The sequence below is a fragment of the Calypte anna genome, chromosome 25 (genome assembly GCF_003957555.1).
Source record: "Calypte anna isolate BGI_N300 chromosome 25, bCalAnn1_v1.p, whole genome shotgun sequence".
NCBI classification, from domain to species: domain Eukaryota; kingdom Metazoa; phylum Chordata; class Aves; order Apodiformes; family Trochilidae; genus Calypte; species Calypte anna.
In genome coordinates, this window is record NC_044270.1 from 810,485 (window position 1) to 826,297 (window position 15,813).

Consider the following 15,813-nt stretch of genomic DNA (forward strand, 5'->3'; position numbering starts at 1 on the left):
CTTTAAACTCCCCAGGGGTACACAGGAAAAGGGGAGGTGCCTCTTGCTGAGGGAATTTCATTTATTGCAGGCTGCACACAGCATTTTGCTCCATTTGCTTGTAGAACCATAGATTCATAGAATGGCTGGGGTTGGAAAGGACCTTAAGGATCAGCTAGATCCACCCCTCTTGCCATGGGCAGGGACACCTTCCAGTAGACCACGTTGGTCCAAGCTCCATCCAACCTGCCTTTGAACACTGTCAGGGATGAAGCTTCCACTACTTCCCTGGGCAACCTGTTCCTGTGTTTTACCACCCTCATAATAAAGGATTTCCTCCTAATATCTAATTTAAATCTCCCCTCTGTGAGTTTTAAACCATTGCCCCTTGTTCTTTTGCTACATCCCCATGCCAAATGTCCTACCCCAACTTTCTTGTAGGCCCATGGGTTAAGGGGTCATGTGTGCCATTCTCATCTTGTGGCTCCTCATCCCTTTTTCTGTTTTCAAACTATTAGGGCCACAGGGGAATTCACTCTGAATATAACAGTTTGCTGACACTTTTCCTACCTTTCTTCTGCCCAACTGGAATTATTACAAACAGCAGCAAGTGCCTCCAATAAAACCCTCTGGCTCCAGGCGAGTTCTTAGGTGGCAGAGCTGGAAGGATCTTTCACTCAGATACAGCTGATTGAGGCAAGCCCAGCTTGGTTTATGATTTCAGAGCCACGCTTCATGACAGAAAAACGTAGGCTGTGCCACCTGTAGTCTCTGCTAAGTGCCTCCTTCCTGACTTTGCCCGCTTCCTGCCCTGGAGCACGAGACCTGCTCAGCCTTATCTCATCTTTGCTCTCACGTCTGTAGATGATGCTCCACCAGCAGTGCCCTCACCCCATGGCTGCTCTCCTGGAAGGAAGGAGGCATCACCACTAGTGGTGGAAGACAAAGGACCCTTTTCCCCACATGTAGGGTTCTATCAGAAGCTCTCATCTGAAAGGGATCTGTTGGGACAGCTGTAGGGTTTCACCTGTGTCCTGGTTTGGCCTGTAAGAGGCCCTAAAAAGATCTTTCCGTTGTCCATCAGAAAAAACCCCATAACCTTTGGAAGTTTGTCAGCCAGCCCGAGGTTTCAAACAGCTGTAAAAAGCTGCAATTTGAAAAGAGATATTCTGGGGTAAAAGAAAAAGTAAAAAAAAGAACTCTTAAGTAATCACATCACCAGTATCTTTGCTCTTTCTTTTACCAGAACAGTGAGACTGTATATCTATATACATATATATATATAAAATAAATATTGGGGCATCAGGCTGCATGCAGGAACCAAAGACACACACTGAGGCAAAATAGCCCTCTAGAAATTATGAGTTTTAAAAAAGTCTTGTGCAAAACACTGTTCATTGCTGCCAGTTAGAGGACCCCAGACAATGCAGTGTCACAGTGTCCCTTGTGTGGCTTCCAAGTGATCCTTCACCAGGACCCATGCACATATACATCTGGCTGCTTGAGGACACGTGGATGAGTATCCAAGTGGGTAGAGCTAAATAAAGTTAAATAAAATAAAAATTCCCTCTCTGTCTGGTCTTTCACTGAGGTTGGATGTGATATTTCCTACAATATCAGTGCAATGTTTGCATCTCAAAATATACAACATACAATATACAACATACAACTCCTAGAGATGATGGAGAGACAATCACAGGCCATGTCAAAGCCCCTTGGTGATGTGCCTGGACTGGGGAGGTAAGTAGGGCAGGGAAGATAGATGTTAAGGGATTCACTGTTTGTCTGAAAACCAAATTAAGGGCTGTGGTTGTAGCATATACTTAGCATATCTAGAACAGCTTGTTTATCTCTGCTATTAAGATCAAGGGCAGTCAGGATGCTGGAGTAAGAGGTTTAGCATGTTCTGGCACATAAAAGATAAGTCCTGGGATTTTAGGTACATGTGCTGGGGAGTGGGGCATAATGAAACTGGAGATGGGTGGTCTGAATGAGGCTCCTCAGGGTGCAGAGCAATGCAGAGGTGCTGGCACATGCTACCACTTAAAGGATTCGTTGGAAGCAGCACAACAGTAGAAGTTACAAACTGGCAAGAGACAGCAAGAAAATCACTATTTCAGACCTAATTCCTTTTTTCAACAGCAAAGTTGAGCACATGAACTGAAATTATCCCTACAGCTAATCCCAGACCCGGATGAGAAGTCTTTCATCTGTTAATTATAAAAGTATTTTGCTTCCAACCAACCCCTCCTCCCTGCTACTGGATGGCCCTTTTCCCAGCCATACATGTCAGAGTTTCAGTGCCAAAAATGAAAATCAGAGAAAGCAGATTTTTTTCCTCTGTTTTATGCACAAGGGAGAGTGATTTGGACAAGTCTCAAACCTGAGGCTTCAACCAGAGCTTTCCACTCTCCATGTAATGCCTGACCTGCAGGCCGAGTCCTCCTTAATGAAGAAAAACCACATTGCATGCACTGAGCTCCCCAGCCTTCGGGGGTCAAAGCCTTTAAGTGGTTTGATGCAGACACCTCCAAAGCACACCGTGTCCACTGAATAATTTTTGTTCCCTCTGAAGCACAGTTTGTAGCTTCCAAAGCTGGAGCAGCTGGGTGGAGTGTGATTGCCTCAGAGTCCTACGTGTTCTCATGATGGGTTTGCTCGATACCTCCTGATTACATCCTCCACACGGGTTATGAAAGAGGTGTGACCCTCACATCCGTCCTGATTGTAGGAGAAAGCCACGTTTCTGCTGGATGACAGGGAGCAGCTGGCTTGGGTGTTGGTGTCATCAAGGCACATGGGAGATCTAGCCAGTTTCTGAGGCCACTCGGATAATTTTAGGTTTAATTCTCTGCTCCAGCTGTGCTTTTTGCAGGTCATAGGCTGGTGGGTAAGGATGGGGAGGTAAAGGCAGCGTGGCTGGTGGAATGAAGGCTCATCTTCTGTTCCTTGATGGAAGCCACGTCTCCCTAAGACTTCAGTTTCTCCCTCAGTAGCTTAATATGACAGAAAAAAAAAAAAAAAAAAAAAGGCCTAAAACACCTGTGGTGTCCAGCATCCTCATAGGACACACATCAAGGCACTGTGGGACACCCGGGCCACTGAGATGGACACAGAGCCAGACAAAGTCTGGGCACCTTTCAGGGCTACGGGAGCATAACATCTCTTATCTGATCTGAGTCTTTAGGGACTGACTCAGTGGTCCTCAAGAAGGGCAATGAAGAGCACTTCTGCTCTGGAGACAGACAGAGAGCTGGGGCTGTTCTGCTTGGTGGTACCTGGGAGACCTTGAAGCACCTTCCCCTGAAGGATCTCCAGGAAAGATGAGGAGGAACTTTGGACAAGAGTCTGGAGTGATGGGACAAGTGTGAAGGTTTTCAAGCTGCAAGAGGGGAGATTGAGATGAGATCTTAAGAAGAATTTCTTTGCTCTCAGGGTGGTGAGACCCTAGCTTGGATTGGCCCAGGAAGTTGTGTCTGCCCCGTGCTTGGAAGTGTTAAAGGCCAGGTTGGATGGAGCAGCCTGGTCTAGTGGAAGGTGTCCCTGCCCATGTAGGGGGGCTGGAACCAGATGGTCTTGAAGGACCCTTCCAACCCAAAGCATTCTATGATTTGATGATTCTAACAGCTTTATCATCTCTTCACCATCTGACTGACCCCAAAACAAGACCTATTCACTTTTTCCCAGCAGGGAGTTTGCCCTTGCTGCCAGATGACTTGGTGATGCAAGGGACTATGGCAGACACCCAGAGGACACAACCTGTGTCACCAATGCCTCAAAATGGTCCCTGGAAGTGGCCAGGACTGATGCCATGCTTCATTCAGGGTGGTGCAGGCAGCATCGTAGTCCTGAGGACATGGATCCACCTCTACTGAGCAGAAATCGTTTTGTTTTTTTTTTCCCACAGTTTCACTTCCTTTTCACTTCTCTTTCCTCACTGTCCATAGCTTTCAACAACGTTCAATCAACATTTCTCTACCTCTTTAATCCTTGCTGTCAGATGGATGCAGGAACTGGAAGAGAAGGATTATTTTTTAATCCGGAAGTGTTTCTGCCTCCACCCCTTGGGTACTGCTTCTGTTTTAGGGATGAAAGTTTTCAATACTTTCCTTCCCTCTGTGCCAGCTCTTCCCCCAGGTCTGCCCACTGAGAAATTGTCCTTTTGCCCTTGTTATGATCCTGAACCATGAACAATCTTGGCTAGGGCTCTTGCTGTGAGCATTTCTCCTAATTTCCATGATTTGTATCAAGAAACGTGGATGCAGCAAGGATGAGGTTTGCAAACCCCAACAAGAACAACTTTCCCCAAGAATTAATATCCTACAGCTTTGACTGTTGAACCACCAGTTGTCCAGCTGCAGCTTCCTTTCTGGGTTTCACTTTTAACTGGTCCCTGTGGTTTGCCACACACACTAAAGCCTTGGGCACACCCTGTTTTCGATTTTCTTCTTTCCCCCTTCTTACTTCCTCATTCTTCCAAAGCTCATTGAGAAATTATCTCTGCTACACTGGAAATTTGGGAGCTACGAAACAGGATGACTTGGGCCTGCCCTACCGGTAGCACCAACACCTTCCCAGCACTGCAGCTTTGTGAGGACATGAAGCAAATGTGGCTTTGCCTGGCTTTTAATAACAGCGTATCACAGAGGTGACATCAAAGAAATGTCCTGGACATCAAAATGTCTCCAACTGCTCTGTTTAATACCTGACAAAATTGTGCTTGGATGCTGCCCTTCACCTGCAGTCTGCCGGATGCCAAAATGTTGATCACCTCAAATCATTTTTAGCTCTCCAGGTTATGTGTGGAAGTGAAATACTTTGCCTCACACCTATATCAAACACAAATCACAGGATGAATGCTCTACCAAGCAAAAGATGGAAAACATTTTCTGGGTTGTTTCACTTTTTTTCAACCAGGGTTTGCTGAATGGAACAGCAGAGTGGGCAAACAGAACCAACCACTTACCTAACAGAAATGTCTGAGATTGCTGAAAAAGTGGAAGAGTGCTTTGAAAAAAAAAAAAAAACCCATTAGACATGGGTCGTTACTGTTTTCTCTGGCATACCTCAACCTAGAGGCAGGTCTTACCAGGTAAGATACCAAGAGATAAAGCAAAAAGGAGGATAAGTCAAAATTGAGCAAGAGCCCTGCTCCCTTAGATCTGCAGATCTCTTTTCACACCCACGGTCTCATCACTGAGAGATTTTGTAACGACAGCGGAGATCACAGCAGGAAGGGGAACGTGATGAAAAGCACCTTGGTGCTGTGACCATGGTGTCCTCCACCTCCCAGTTGACTTTTCCTCCTCCAAAGCCCCAGTGTTGGCAGCCATGGGATGAGGGAAGTCCAGGCATGAGCTTCATGATGGAAGCCATGGCACATCCAGCTTAAGAGCCAATGTCATGGGGAGCACCCGGATTCTGAAGGCTCTTTTTTGGTTTGCTTGTACACTCACAGCACCCAGGAGAACCTGGGAATAAAGCAACCTTAATCCCAAAGGGAAAAGAAACAACCTTCCTTCAAATGTCACTCTTCAGCCCAACTTTTTGTATCATTTCAGTTCCAGTCAAATAAGCCCCTTATCTCTGGTATGTGTGAGATGGAGACCAAAGAGAGAGTCCCAAGATCATTGCCACCTGGTAAGGTGGGAGAAGACCATTTCCTTCTGTATAGAGCTGAGGAATGAGGGACAGAAGGGACACCCAGCCTGCACCCAGCCCAGAGTCCTGCGGGGTGACTGAACCCTGGGACACCACCTCCTGAGCCAGACTTCCTGCCCTGATAAGGGAAAATGTGGTTCACCAAGCAATTACAGGACATTCAGGCTGGAGATGACTAATCCAGTCAGCTCAGGGCTGTGGCTCAGAGACATCCATGGCTTTGGAAATGGGACATGTGACAGGATGTTCATGGGAAGCATCTGCCATCTGCCCACTGTCCAACCCGCTGGCGTTGGGTGCAAGAAATATTTTCAAGTCCTTTGCCTTTAAGGAAGCTATTCCTGGGTTGTGGCAGTGCAGGAAGAGCCAGGCCTTGAATTTTTTCCCAGCTTATCTACAGAACAGGCTCTCCTCAGAGGAGGTAACTCTGCTGTCCCCCAGTAAGACCAAGCAGACAATTCACACCCTCATTAGCTCAGCATCTCAAGATCTTCTCAAAGGGAACAGTACCCACCACAATAGGGGGCAAGAAACCCATGTGGTTTTGTCTTCTCTCTCTCTTTGTAGAGCTTAATTTTGGAGCAAATTTTCCACTTTGTCCTACTTTGCATCCCATGGGACTGGGTGACAAAGGATACTGGGATGGGGAGGAGCCACCTCAATCCCCAGGAGAACCTCCTCAGCAATGGTCATTTTTTTTACTCTCTCCTCTCCAACAGGGAATAGGAGGGTTTCTGAGATGCCAGGAGAGCTTGCTTGAAGAACATGTCATTTGTCACCTGGGCATTGGCAGCACTCAAAATGTGTCATGACCAACCTCCTTTTAGTGTCCAGTATGGATCCATGGTGACAATGGCTCTGCACAGGACAAACTCCTGGGGAAGATGGAGCTGCTTATCACCTGGCAAGTTTAACTACATAGTTTCCTACTTTTATGGCCCACCCAGCTCTTTAGTGGGTCATCTGCCCAGTTTTTAGCTATGACACTGAGGCAGCTTCCTTTCCATATTATTCAGCTGGTTTGCACCAGCCCATTCAAATTACAGTCATCAAATGGAAAGTCTTAATTGCCCCATTCATTATCATCAGTGGTCATATCCGACAGTTAATTTATTAGCCTGGAAACTCCCCACAAGCTTCGTAAGAGGGGTTTTAAAATTATATCAAGGTTTTCTGGGCTGATTATAATGTGAGGACAGTTGGAGTAAGGAATACCACCAACACAGGGGACCCCTTCCAAGGATCCCAGCTCATGGCACCATTTGGGTGTTTCCTGACCATACAGCAACTCAAAGTCTACCAGAACTGACACTGAGTTAAACGTGAGAGCTTTGGAGGAGGGGGAAACCTCATGGCTTTAGGACACCATGATTTTTAAGGATTACAGAGCATTTCTCCTTCATCAGTGGTTGATTCTTACACGAGGATGTCAGATGAGCACAGCAGACCCATGATCTGCTGTAGAGAACAGAAATACCTGAAACATGATGTTGTGCATGTGGTGAGGATACCTGAAGAAGGTCTTTTTATGCCTCATATTCCACTGGGGGAGTATTCCTCCTGGAACTACAGCCTCATCCTATCAGCACCCCCCAGATAGACTTAAAGGGAGTTGGGGTGGAGCCTCTTCAGACTGAAGGAAACTTCTTCCTGCATTGAAAACACCTGATATACACAATCAAGTGCTGCTTTGCCTTCCCACACCCACATTCATTCTTCAACTGTCAAAAAAAAATCACCTTGTGCAACACCTCAGCTTCTCCCATCAAAGGGAAGAAGAGAAACCAACCAAGCTGCAGGTGCAACGTTGCCTTTTTCCTGATGCAGGGCTGAGCCCTGCAGACATCCTTGGAGAACACCAGTATTGAGCAAAGAGCTCATCTGCTTGTCTGACTCCTCCTTTGCATCCCCAGTGGTATCTGGGCTGGGGATCAGCTGAGCTTCTGCATTAGGGCATTGCAAGAAGGAGCAGTGGCAGGAAGGAGGGGTGGTGACTCAGGAGGGGACACATTCCTCCAGCTCAGCACCTGCACTGCCACAGGATGGTGCTCTAGGATCAGCTAAACCCCTTCTCTTTGCTTGGCAGGTTCATCTAAAAAAGCAGGGTCTCTCTAATTCCCCACAATGGAAATGTTCCCACACCTGCTGGAGAGATCAGGAGTTTAAAACAACTGCAGGAACACATGGAGAAACTTTCCTTGCAAGCTGTTCTCAGACAGATTTTACCTTCCTCCTCAAATGTAGCAAAATCAGGAGATGTCTTTCAAAACCCAGGAGCTCTGCCTGAAAAAATTTTATTTTATTTTATTTTTATAATAAATAATACAGAAAAACTGCTCTTAGCCTCTTGGATGCTCTGATTTTCTGAAAGTTTTGAGCAGAAAAGAGCCCTGGATTAAGGGATTAAGATGTGACATGAGATTTACACAGAGCTTCTAAAGTAGTGGGAGCTGGGAGCAGGTTTTTATGCTAAAGAGAACGTAATGGATTGAGAGAGAGTTGGTAATGGTATCAGCTGAGCAGTGGAGAAACCTCTGCTTGGCCTCCTTTTCCAGAAGGAACTTCCTATTTGGTTCAGTTTATTTGTCTTCAAGCTGCTTCTCTTCTGAAAACCACCTGGGGTTGCAAAACACCTCTGAGGGAAGAAGAGCTTGGAAGCCTGTATCCAGCTCTGCTGTTGAGACCAACAGAAGTACTTAAATCCCATATCAAGAACATGTGTTAGAAATGGTTTTAACCTGTGTGTGGTTACGAAGAACTGTGCTTCACTGCTGGAATAATCTAGGGGCTGCTCCAGTTTGGTTTTTTTTTTTCGTTTGTTTGTTTTTGTGGGGGTTTTTTTTGGGTGTGCTGGCTCTTTCTGTAGTTTCTCAAGGAATTAAAACCAGAGCTTGCAGGACCCTTTCTGATACCCAGAGAGAAAGTCTGAGAAGTTCCTACCTGCTTTTTTTAAGCCCTCTGTGGCATCAAAGCACCTCCCTAACACCTTAGAGAGAAATATCTTAACCTTTGTCTTGCTCTCCTCTATCCCCAGGGGTTTGGGTGCTGAGCAGCTCTGCACCTCTGGTCACTGCTGTGCTGGGCTGTCAGCACTGGTGTGTCCTTGACTTGGCCCATTTTGAGGAGAGAAGGATCTTGCTGTGGGTCTAATCTTGGCTAATTGCAAGAGAGCAGCTGATGGCTTCCCTGCTGTTGGAGATCCTGGAGAAACCAAGAAGTGTGTGAGCAGGTAGTGCCCAGAGGAGGGCAGAGCTAAGCTGCAGTAACCAGGCTTGGGCTGCAACTGGGATAACTGGGATGATCTGTGGGCATTTGGAAATCCTGAGCTTTTTTCCTAGTGCAATAAATGGCTGAGGTGCAGGTATGGATCCCCCAGGTAGCAGCTGTGAGCATGGTGAGCTGGGTTTTTAAAATAATGCACTGAAATTCAGGCAGCTGCTCTGCTTTGTAAGCTCAGCTGACACGAGATTGGCTCCAAGGAGATGATGAAACTAAGCTTGAAAAGGAAGACAAGGAAGAGGAGCCTGCAGGTCTCATCTCCTGTGAATTGTTGGCTGTTGTGTGCTAGAGGTGGCTTCGGCTGCTTTACTGCTGATCCTGGAGGCAAAGTGGTTTTGATGGTGTGGGGGTCAAAACATCAACTACAACAGGTTTGAGTTGCACCAGAAATTCACTAAAGAGCAAATCCCTAGGTGGAAAATGCTTCTTTTAGCTTCAGCTCTTTCCTGGTAGACGTAATGATGCAGCTGCTCAATAAATCACACTTCTGTTCTTTTTGTGGCCCTTCTCTTGATTTTCATGCTAAGTTTTGAAGTGTAGGTATGTAGGAAGCCAAAGATGAACAGGAGAGAACAAATTCACCCCGTGGAATCAGCTTCAGACTGCAAATGCCTGAGGTCCTGCTGCCCCTTCTTGAGAACTTGAAATCCTCTCTGAGAAGCCTCAGAGTTGTCCCTGCACCTGTGGGAGAGTGGCTGGGGGTAAGTACTCTGAGTAAGACTTAAGTTTGGGATGTGACAAAGGATTTTAAATGTGTTTCTAAGCTCTTCTACCTAAAACTGGAAAGGCTGTGATCCAAATCATTAATATTTCTGTTGTGTTCATTGGAATTATTGCTTGTGATGCTGCTGAGCTCAACCTGCTTGGTATCAGCTGCTGCTGAAAGCAGTGTCATTTTAAAAGATGAATTATACAATCTTGAGTCATAGACAACCTAATGTGACAGTGTCAAGAGCAAACTTGGTGTTAGGTGGCTGAGTTTCTGTTTGCTTTTATCTTCCAAGCATCCCAGGGCAGGGCTGGTACGGAGCAGCTGAGCTCCCTGGGGCAGGTTCATCTTGGTCTTACTGGTGGACCAGTGGGTTGTGGCACATACTGGGTAGCTCTGACCTCGTGTTCCCTTTGTCCCTGGGCTTGGCTAACCTGACTCCATGGCCTTTTGTATGTAACCTGCCTGCCTCTGCAGAGAGTTCTGGAAGCTTGATAAGTGGTTTCTGTATGGCAGAGATACTTCAAATGCTTTCTGAATTCCTCAGCCCTTTTTGGGTTTAATTAGGAGTAACAAAAATGTGGCAGTTTCTGCTCAGCTTGTTGAAAGAGCAGGAAGCTGCATTGCAGAGATGTGTTGAAATACAACTGAGGTGCATTTTTGTTGCAATGCTATTATCCAGAAGTGGTGAAGCTCAGCAGATTTGGGCAAAGAGGGAAGGGTTTGCAGGCAAGAGAGGTGACGAGCTCTGAAACAGGGAGGGTGCCCAGATGAACACCCAGCACTGAAACCTCTGACTACCCAGGACCTCTTCAAGCCTGGGTGCAGCATAAAGGAGAGGTAAAAAAAGAAGAAAGGAAATGCAGGAAGCTCATTTGCTCATGTTGCTGCTCTCAGCTCAGTTGCTGGAGCTCGGGAGACAGGAGAGAGATGGCAGAGCTCTCCTGGTTGAGAATCCACCAAAGAGCTTCACCCTCCTTTGAAGGCCACCACATTAGAGCTGTGCCCTTTGGCCACTTGGTGGAGAGGGCATCTTCATTACTTCTCTCCTAGTAGGCAAGTCTAGAGCAGGTGTAAGTCATCCTCCCCTCTGCTGACTCCAGGGAAATTGTGCCACTTCAGAGCTGCTGTCTCTGCTTTTTTTTTTTTTTTTTTTCCTTATGAGCTTCATTTTGGGTTCCAACCTTTTTTTTTTCTTGTAAAAGATACATCCTTGCTGCCCCAACCAGACTGAATTTGGAGCCTGTAGCCTGCCTCACCTCACCACAAGCTGCATATTTAGGAGGATCAATTTCAGTCATGGCTAATAGGAAGAAAAAAAAAAAAACAAACCAAATCACAACAGTTTCTCTTCTCCCTTGTGCTGGTATGGATGTGTTAACTCTGGCTGGGTGTTTGTGGCACTGTGGGTTCCTCATATCCTGACATTTTCTGAGCCCTCGGTAGTCGTGCTCTGAAGTTCCCATTGCTGTGGCTCCTTTGTGCTCCTTGATGGAGGTCAAGGAATCGCCAGGTTACGTTTACAAACACCAAAGAAATGATTTAGGGTGGATTTTTTTTCTTTTTTTTTTCTTATGAGCTTCATTTTTGGTTCAAACCTTTTTTTTTTTTTTTTTCTTGTGAAACTCTGGCTGGGTGTTTGTGGGTTCCTGATACCCTGGGAGTTCTTTTCTGAGCCCTCAGCTGTTGTGCTCTGAAGTTGCCATTGCTGTGGCTCCTTTGTGCTCCTTGATGGAGGTCAAGGAATCATCAGGGTGTAGTTTACAAGTCTAAAAGGAATGATTTAGGGTGGATTTTTTTTCTTTTTTTTTCTTATGAGCTTCATTTTTGGTTCAAACCTTTTTTTTTTTTTTTTTTTCTTGTGAAACTCTGGCTGGGTGTTTGTGGGTTCCTGATACCCTGGGAGATTTTTTCTGAGCTCTCAGTTGTTGTGCTCTGAAGTTTCCATTGCTGTGGCTCCTTCGTGCTCCTTGAATCCCTTGGCCACTCGATGGAGGTCAAGGAATCATCAGGATACAGTTTACAAACACCAAAGAAATGATTTAGGGTGGATTTTTTTTTCCTATGAGCTTCATTTTTTATTCAAACCTTTTTTTTTTTTTTTCTTGTGAAACTCTGGCTGGGTGTTTGTGGGTTCCTGATACCCTGGGAGTTCTTTTCTGAGCCCTCAGCTGTTGTGCTCTGAAGCTTCCATTGCTGTGGCTCCTTCATGCTTCTTGATGGAGGTCAAGGAATCATCAGGGTGTAGTTTACAAGTCTAAAAGGAATGATTTAGGGTGGATTTTTTTTCTTTTTTTTTCCTATGAGCTTCATTTTTTATTCAAACCTTTTTTTTTTTTTCCTTGTGAAACTCTGGCTGGGTGTTTGTGGGTTCCTGATACCCTGGGAGTTCTTTTCTGAGCCCTCAGTTGTTGTGCTCTGAAGTTGCCATTGCTGTGGCTCCTTCATGCTTCTTGATGGAGGTCAAGGAATCCTCAGGGTGTAGTTTACAAGTCTAAAAGGAATGATTTAGGGTGGATTTTTTTTCTTTTTTTTTCCCTATGAGCTTCATTTTTTTTTTTCTTTTTTTTTTTTTTTTTCTTTCTTGTAAAAGTCTGGCTGGGTGTTTGTGGCACTTTGGGTTCCTGGGAGTTTTTTTCTGAGCCCTCAGTTGTTGTGTTCTGAAGTTTTCATTGCTGTGGCTCCTTCGTGTTCCTTGATGGAGGTCAAGGAATCACCAGGGTACAGTTCACAAACGCAAAAGGAATGATTTAGGGTGGATTTAGTTGGGATTTATTGGTGGCTGAGGTCACAACACCTCCCCTTGTGACCAGCTTCATGCCCTGTGACACCCAGCAGTTTGGTCTGGGGGTTGTTTTTGTTGTTGTTTTTTGGGGTTTTTTTGTTTATAGTTTGCTTTTTGCTTGTTTTGAGTTTTTTGTTTGCTGTTTTTTTTTGTTTGTTTTGAGCTTTTGGTTGTTTTTTTGTTTGAGGTTTTTCAGCTCGTTTTTTGTTTGCTTGGGGTTTTTTTGGTTCGGTTTTGGTTTTTTTGGTGGGGTTTTGGTTTTGTTTTTTGTTTTTTGCTTTTTTTCGAGTTGTTTTGTTTGTTTGCTTTTAAACCTCCTCTAAAAAAAACTTAAAAGCAGAAAGCCAGGTATCCTCTTGGCAGTACCAGCATGGAAGGACCCAGTTTTTCTTGGTGTGCATCAAAATCTGAGCCCCCTGAGACTGGAGAAAAGGAGCTAAGAGCCCCCTGAATCCTGTGACACAGAAGATGAAATAAAAGCTGCTTTGTTCCCAGGCCTCAGGGACAGCAGCAGGAGAGGAGTTTCGGTGCTTTTGGGAACATGTGATGTGCATGACACCTGCTCTGCAGCTGTGGGGTGGTGACACTGCACAGGGACACTCGTGACATCCTCCACTCCACCCAGAACAGGGCCCTGCTGCTTCTCCTGGCACCCCCAGTGAACCTAAAAAGAAAGCAGGGAGGAAAAGCAAATTAATTCCCTGTAGATGCAGCTGATAATCAGAGAATCAGAGAATGGAATGGTTGGAAGGATCATGCCAGCCCTGGGCAGGGACCCCTCCCACAGCCCAGGGGGCTCCAAGCCCCATCCAAACCTCCAACAATTCCAGGGATGGGGCAGCCACAGCTTCTGGGGGTGACCTGGGGCTCAGCACCCTCACCCCAAAGAATTTCTCCCCACGATCTCCTCTCCATCTCCCCTCTTCCAGTTCAAAGCCATTCCTTCTCATCCCATCCCTCCAGGCTCTTGTCCCAAGTCCCTCCCCAGGTTTCCTGGAGCCCCTTCAGGCACTGGAAGATGCTCTAAAGGTCTCCCTGGAGCCTTCTCCAGGCTGAACACCCCCACCTCTCAAGGCAAGGTGCCTCTCTCTGCTGTTGGATCTTGGTGCTCTGACTCTCAGCCTCCTTCTCAGTGGCAGAAACTGCACAGCTTTGCATTTAATTAATGTTCTCTTTCATAGCCCCCATGTCCTGCAGAGCAGGGAGCTATAACCCCTGGGAGAAGGGGCATTTCGGGCAGGTTTGTGAAGTGTCCTGCCTGCTTCAGCTGGTGAGGCAATGGTGGATCTGGGCAGAGTGCTGAGGTTCTCATCTTTTTGTGGCAAGGGCTGTCATTTGCTTTCCTCGTGCTTCTCTTGAGTTGCTTTTCTGCTGGCACGAGGTAAAGCAGAAGAAAGTTTTGCCCTTTCTGCTAATTTAAATTGCAGCACAGAGGATTTTTATCTTTGTAATTGGCAGGGTGATGTGGCAGAGCTTTCTTTTGAAAAGCTTGGTGCTCATTAAGGACAGAGTGACTTTTGCAAGTCCAGCTCAAGCTGCCAGTGTCCTCTAGGAGTAGAAAAAGTCAAGTGTAGCTCTCAGCATCACAGGATGCAGCTTTGTAGATCCTTTCCTGGCTCCTCTGCCCTGTGCTGTCTCTTGCTCTTTCTCTCCTGAGTTTGGTGCAGTAGAAGCTGGACACCAAAGGGCTGCAAGGAGATGTCTGCTCCTCAGCTGCTTGATTCAGCCTGTGGATCACCTGGTACTGCCAGGGTGGACCTGCTCCTGCCTGGAGGTGACCTTGCTTGCAGGGTCTGTCCCAGCTGCTGAGGGAGGTATTGCCAAGCTCTGGGATGTCAGACCTGTCCCTCCCACACTTGGAAGACAAGAATTGTCCATTCCACAGGTGTGGTTGAGCATGGAGAACTGCTGAGACCTTTGGATTTCTTAATTAAAACTTGACACCTGACTGGGAATCAGCTTTCCTCAGCAGTGGCAAAAGGCACCTGGGTGTCTGTCTGTACTTTGCACTTTGGTGGCAGTTGCCACAGGACTACTGAGCACAATCTCTCAAGGGTCAGGCCCCAGCAGCTGTAGATCAACCTGATTTGTTTGCAAAGCCATGAGCTGATAATTACCTACAGACACAGGAGAAATACCAGGTGGGATGGCTGAGGGATTTTTTTAAAAGTGTGTTGAAGTTTTCAAGGTGCTGGAATTTAGTTTTTAAGCTTGCTTTAGCTGGTGAATTGAGCTGACATCTGTGGTGTTTTGTTGTGTGACTTCTTTATGGACACACTCTTTAGGCTCTGAGTTCTGGCTGTGGTTCAGCAGTTGACTCATCACTTTTATTTCTCTGTTTGAACTGACAGCTGTAATACTCTTGTTAAAAGAAAAAAAAAAAGGCAATGACAACATCAATTGTGTAGAACACTAATGAGCTTTTATGATGCTCTTTGAAAATGCTTTCAGAGAGCATTGGCTTGGTTGCTGTCACTGGTGTTAACTTTCATGTTCAGATAAATGGACCCTGCAGTGATATTAGCTCCAAGGAGTTCTGCAGCAGAGAATTAAACAAATCCCAGCACTTTGGGTTTCTGTCACATTAAAGATCTTCACTTTTTGAGGTGGAATTACTGACACATTCTGAAACTAAAAGTCTATAATTTTATTTCCAGCTGGCTAACTGGAAAATTGCACTTAAGTATTTAATATCAATGGGTCTGAGCAATTTAAGGATAAAAAGATATCCAATCTAAGCAGTACTAAAAATATATGTTGCAATTCACATGTTTTATAGTTACAGAAAAGGCAGAGTCAGTTTTCTAATGGCATTACAGCTATCTTATGTCATCCTCAACCATTATGATACTGTGAAGATGAATCTGTAGGTAATTAAGTTAATCTCAGCCACTTCCTATCACTGTGGAAATCTTGACTCAGATCTATTCCATATCAGCACATCATGCAGTGGGGCCTAATCCTGGTCTTCAAAGTTGTTTTGCTGCCAGCTGGATGATGTGAAGTTGATTCCTTGGAAAGGGAGAGCTTTATCACATCCATCTCTAACTCCACGAAAGAAAGGTTTTTACTTGCTGGTAGAAAGGAAGAAGACTTTGAGGTGAGGTTTAATGTATCAGAAAAAATCCTCTCTAATTCAAAAATAGCAAAATATCTTGGTTTTTAAGTCAAATGAAGGGGTAAATTGCTACCTCCCTGTCCTTGTGGGAGTGCCTGGGTGGCACAAGCTATTGCCATCCTTGGCATCTGTTGCTGACTCTGCTGCTGAGTGTCAAAATTCTTTAACAAGGATGATAACCTCACACTGGCAGGTGCAGTTGGGATTCCAAAATGCATCTTCCACTTGTTGCTCTGTCCTCACACCACATTGTTATGACAATGGCTTTGGGTGCCCTTTTAT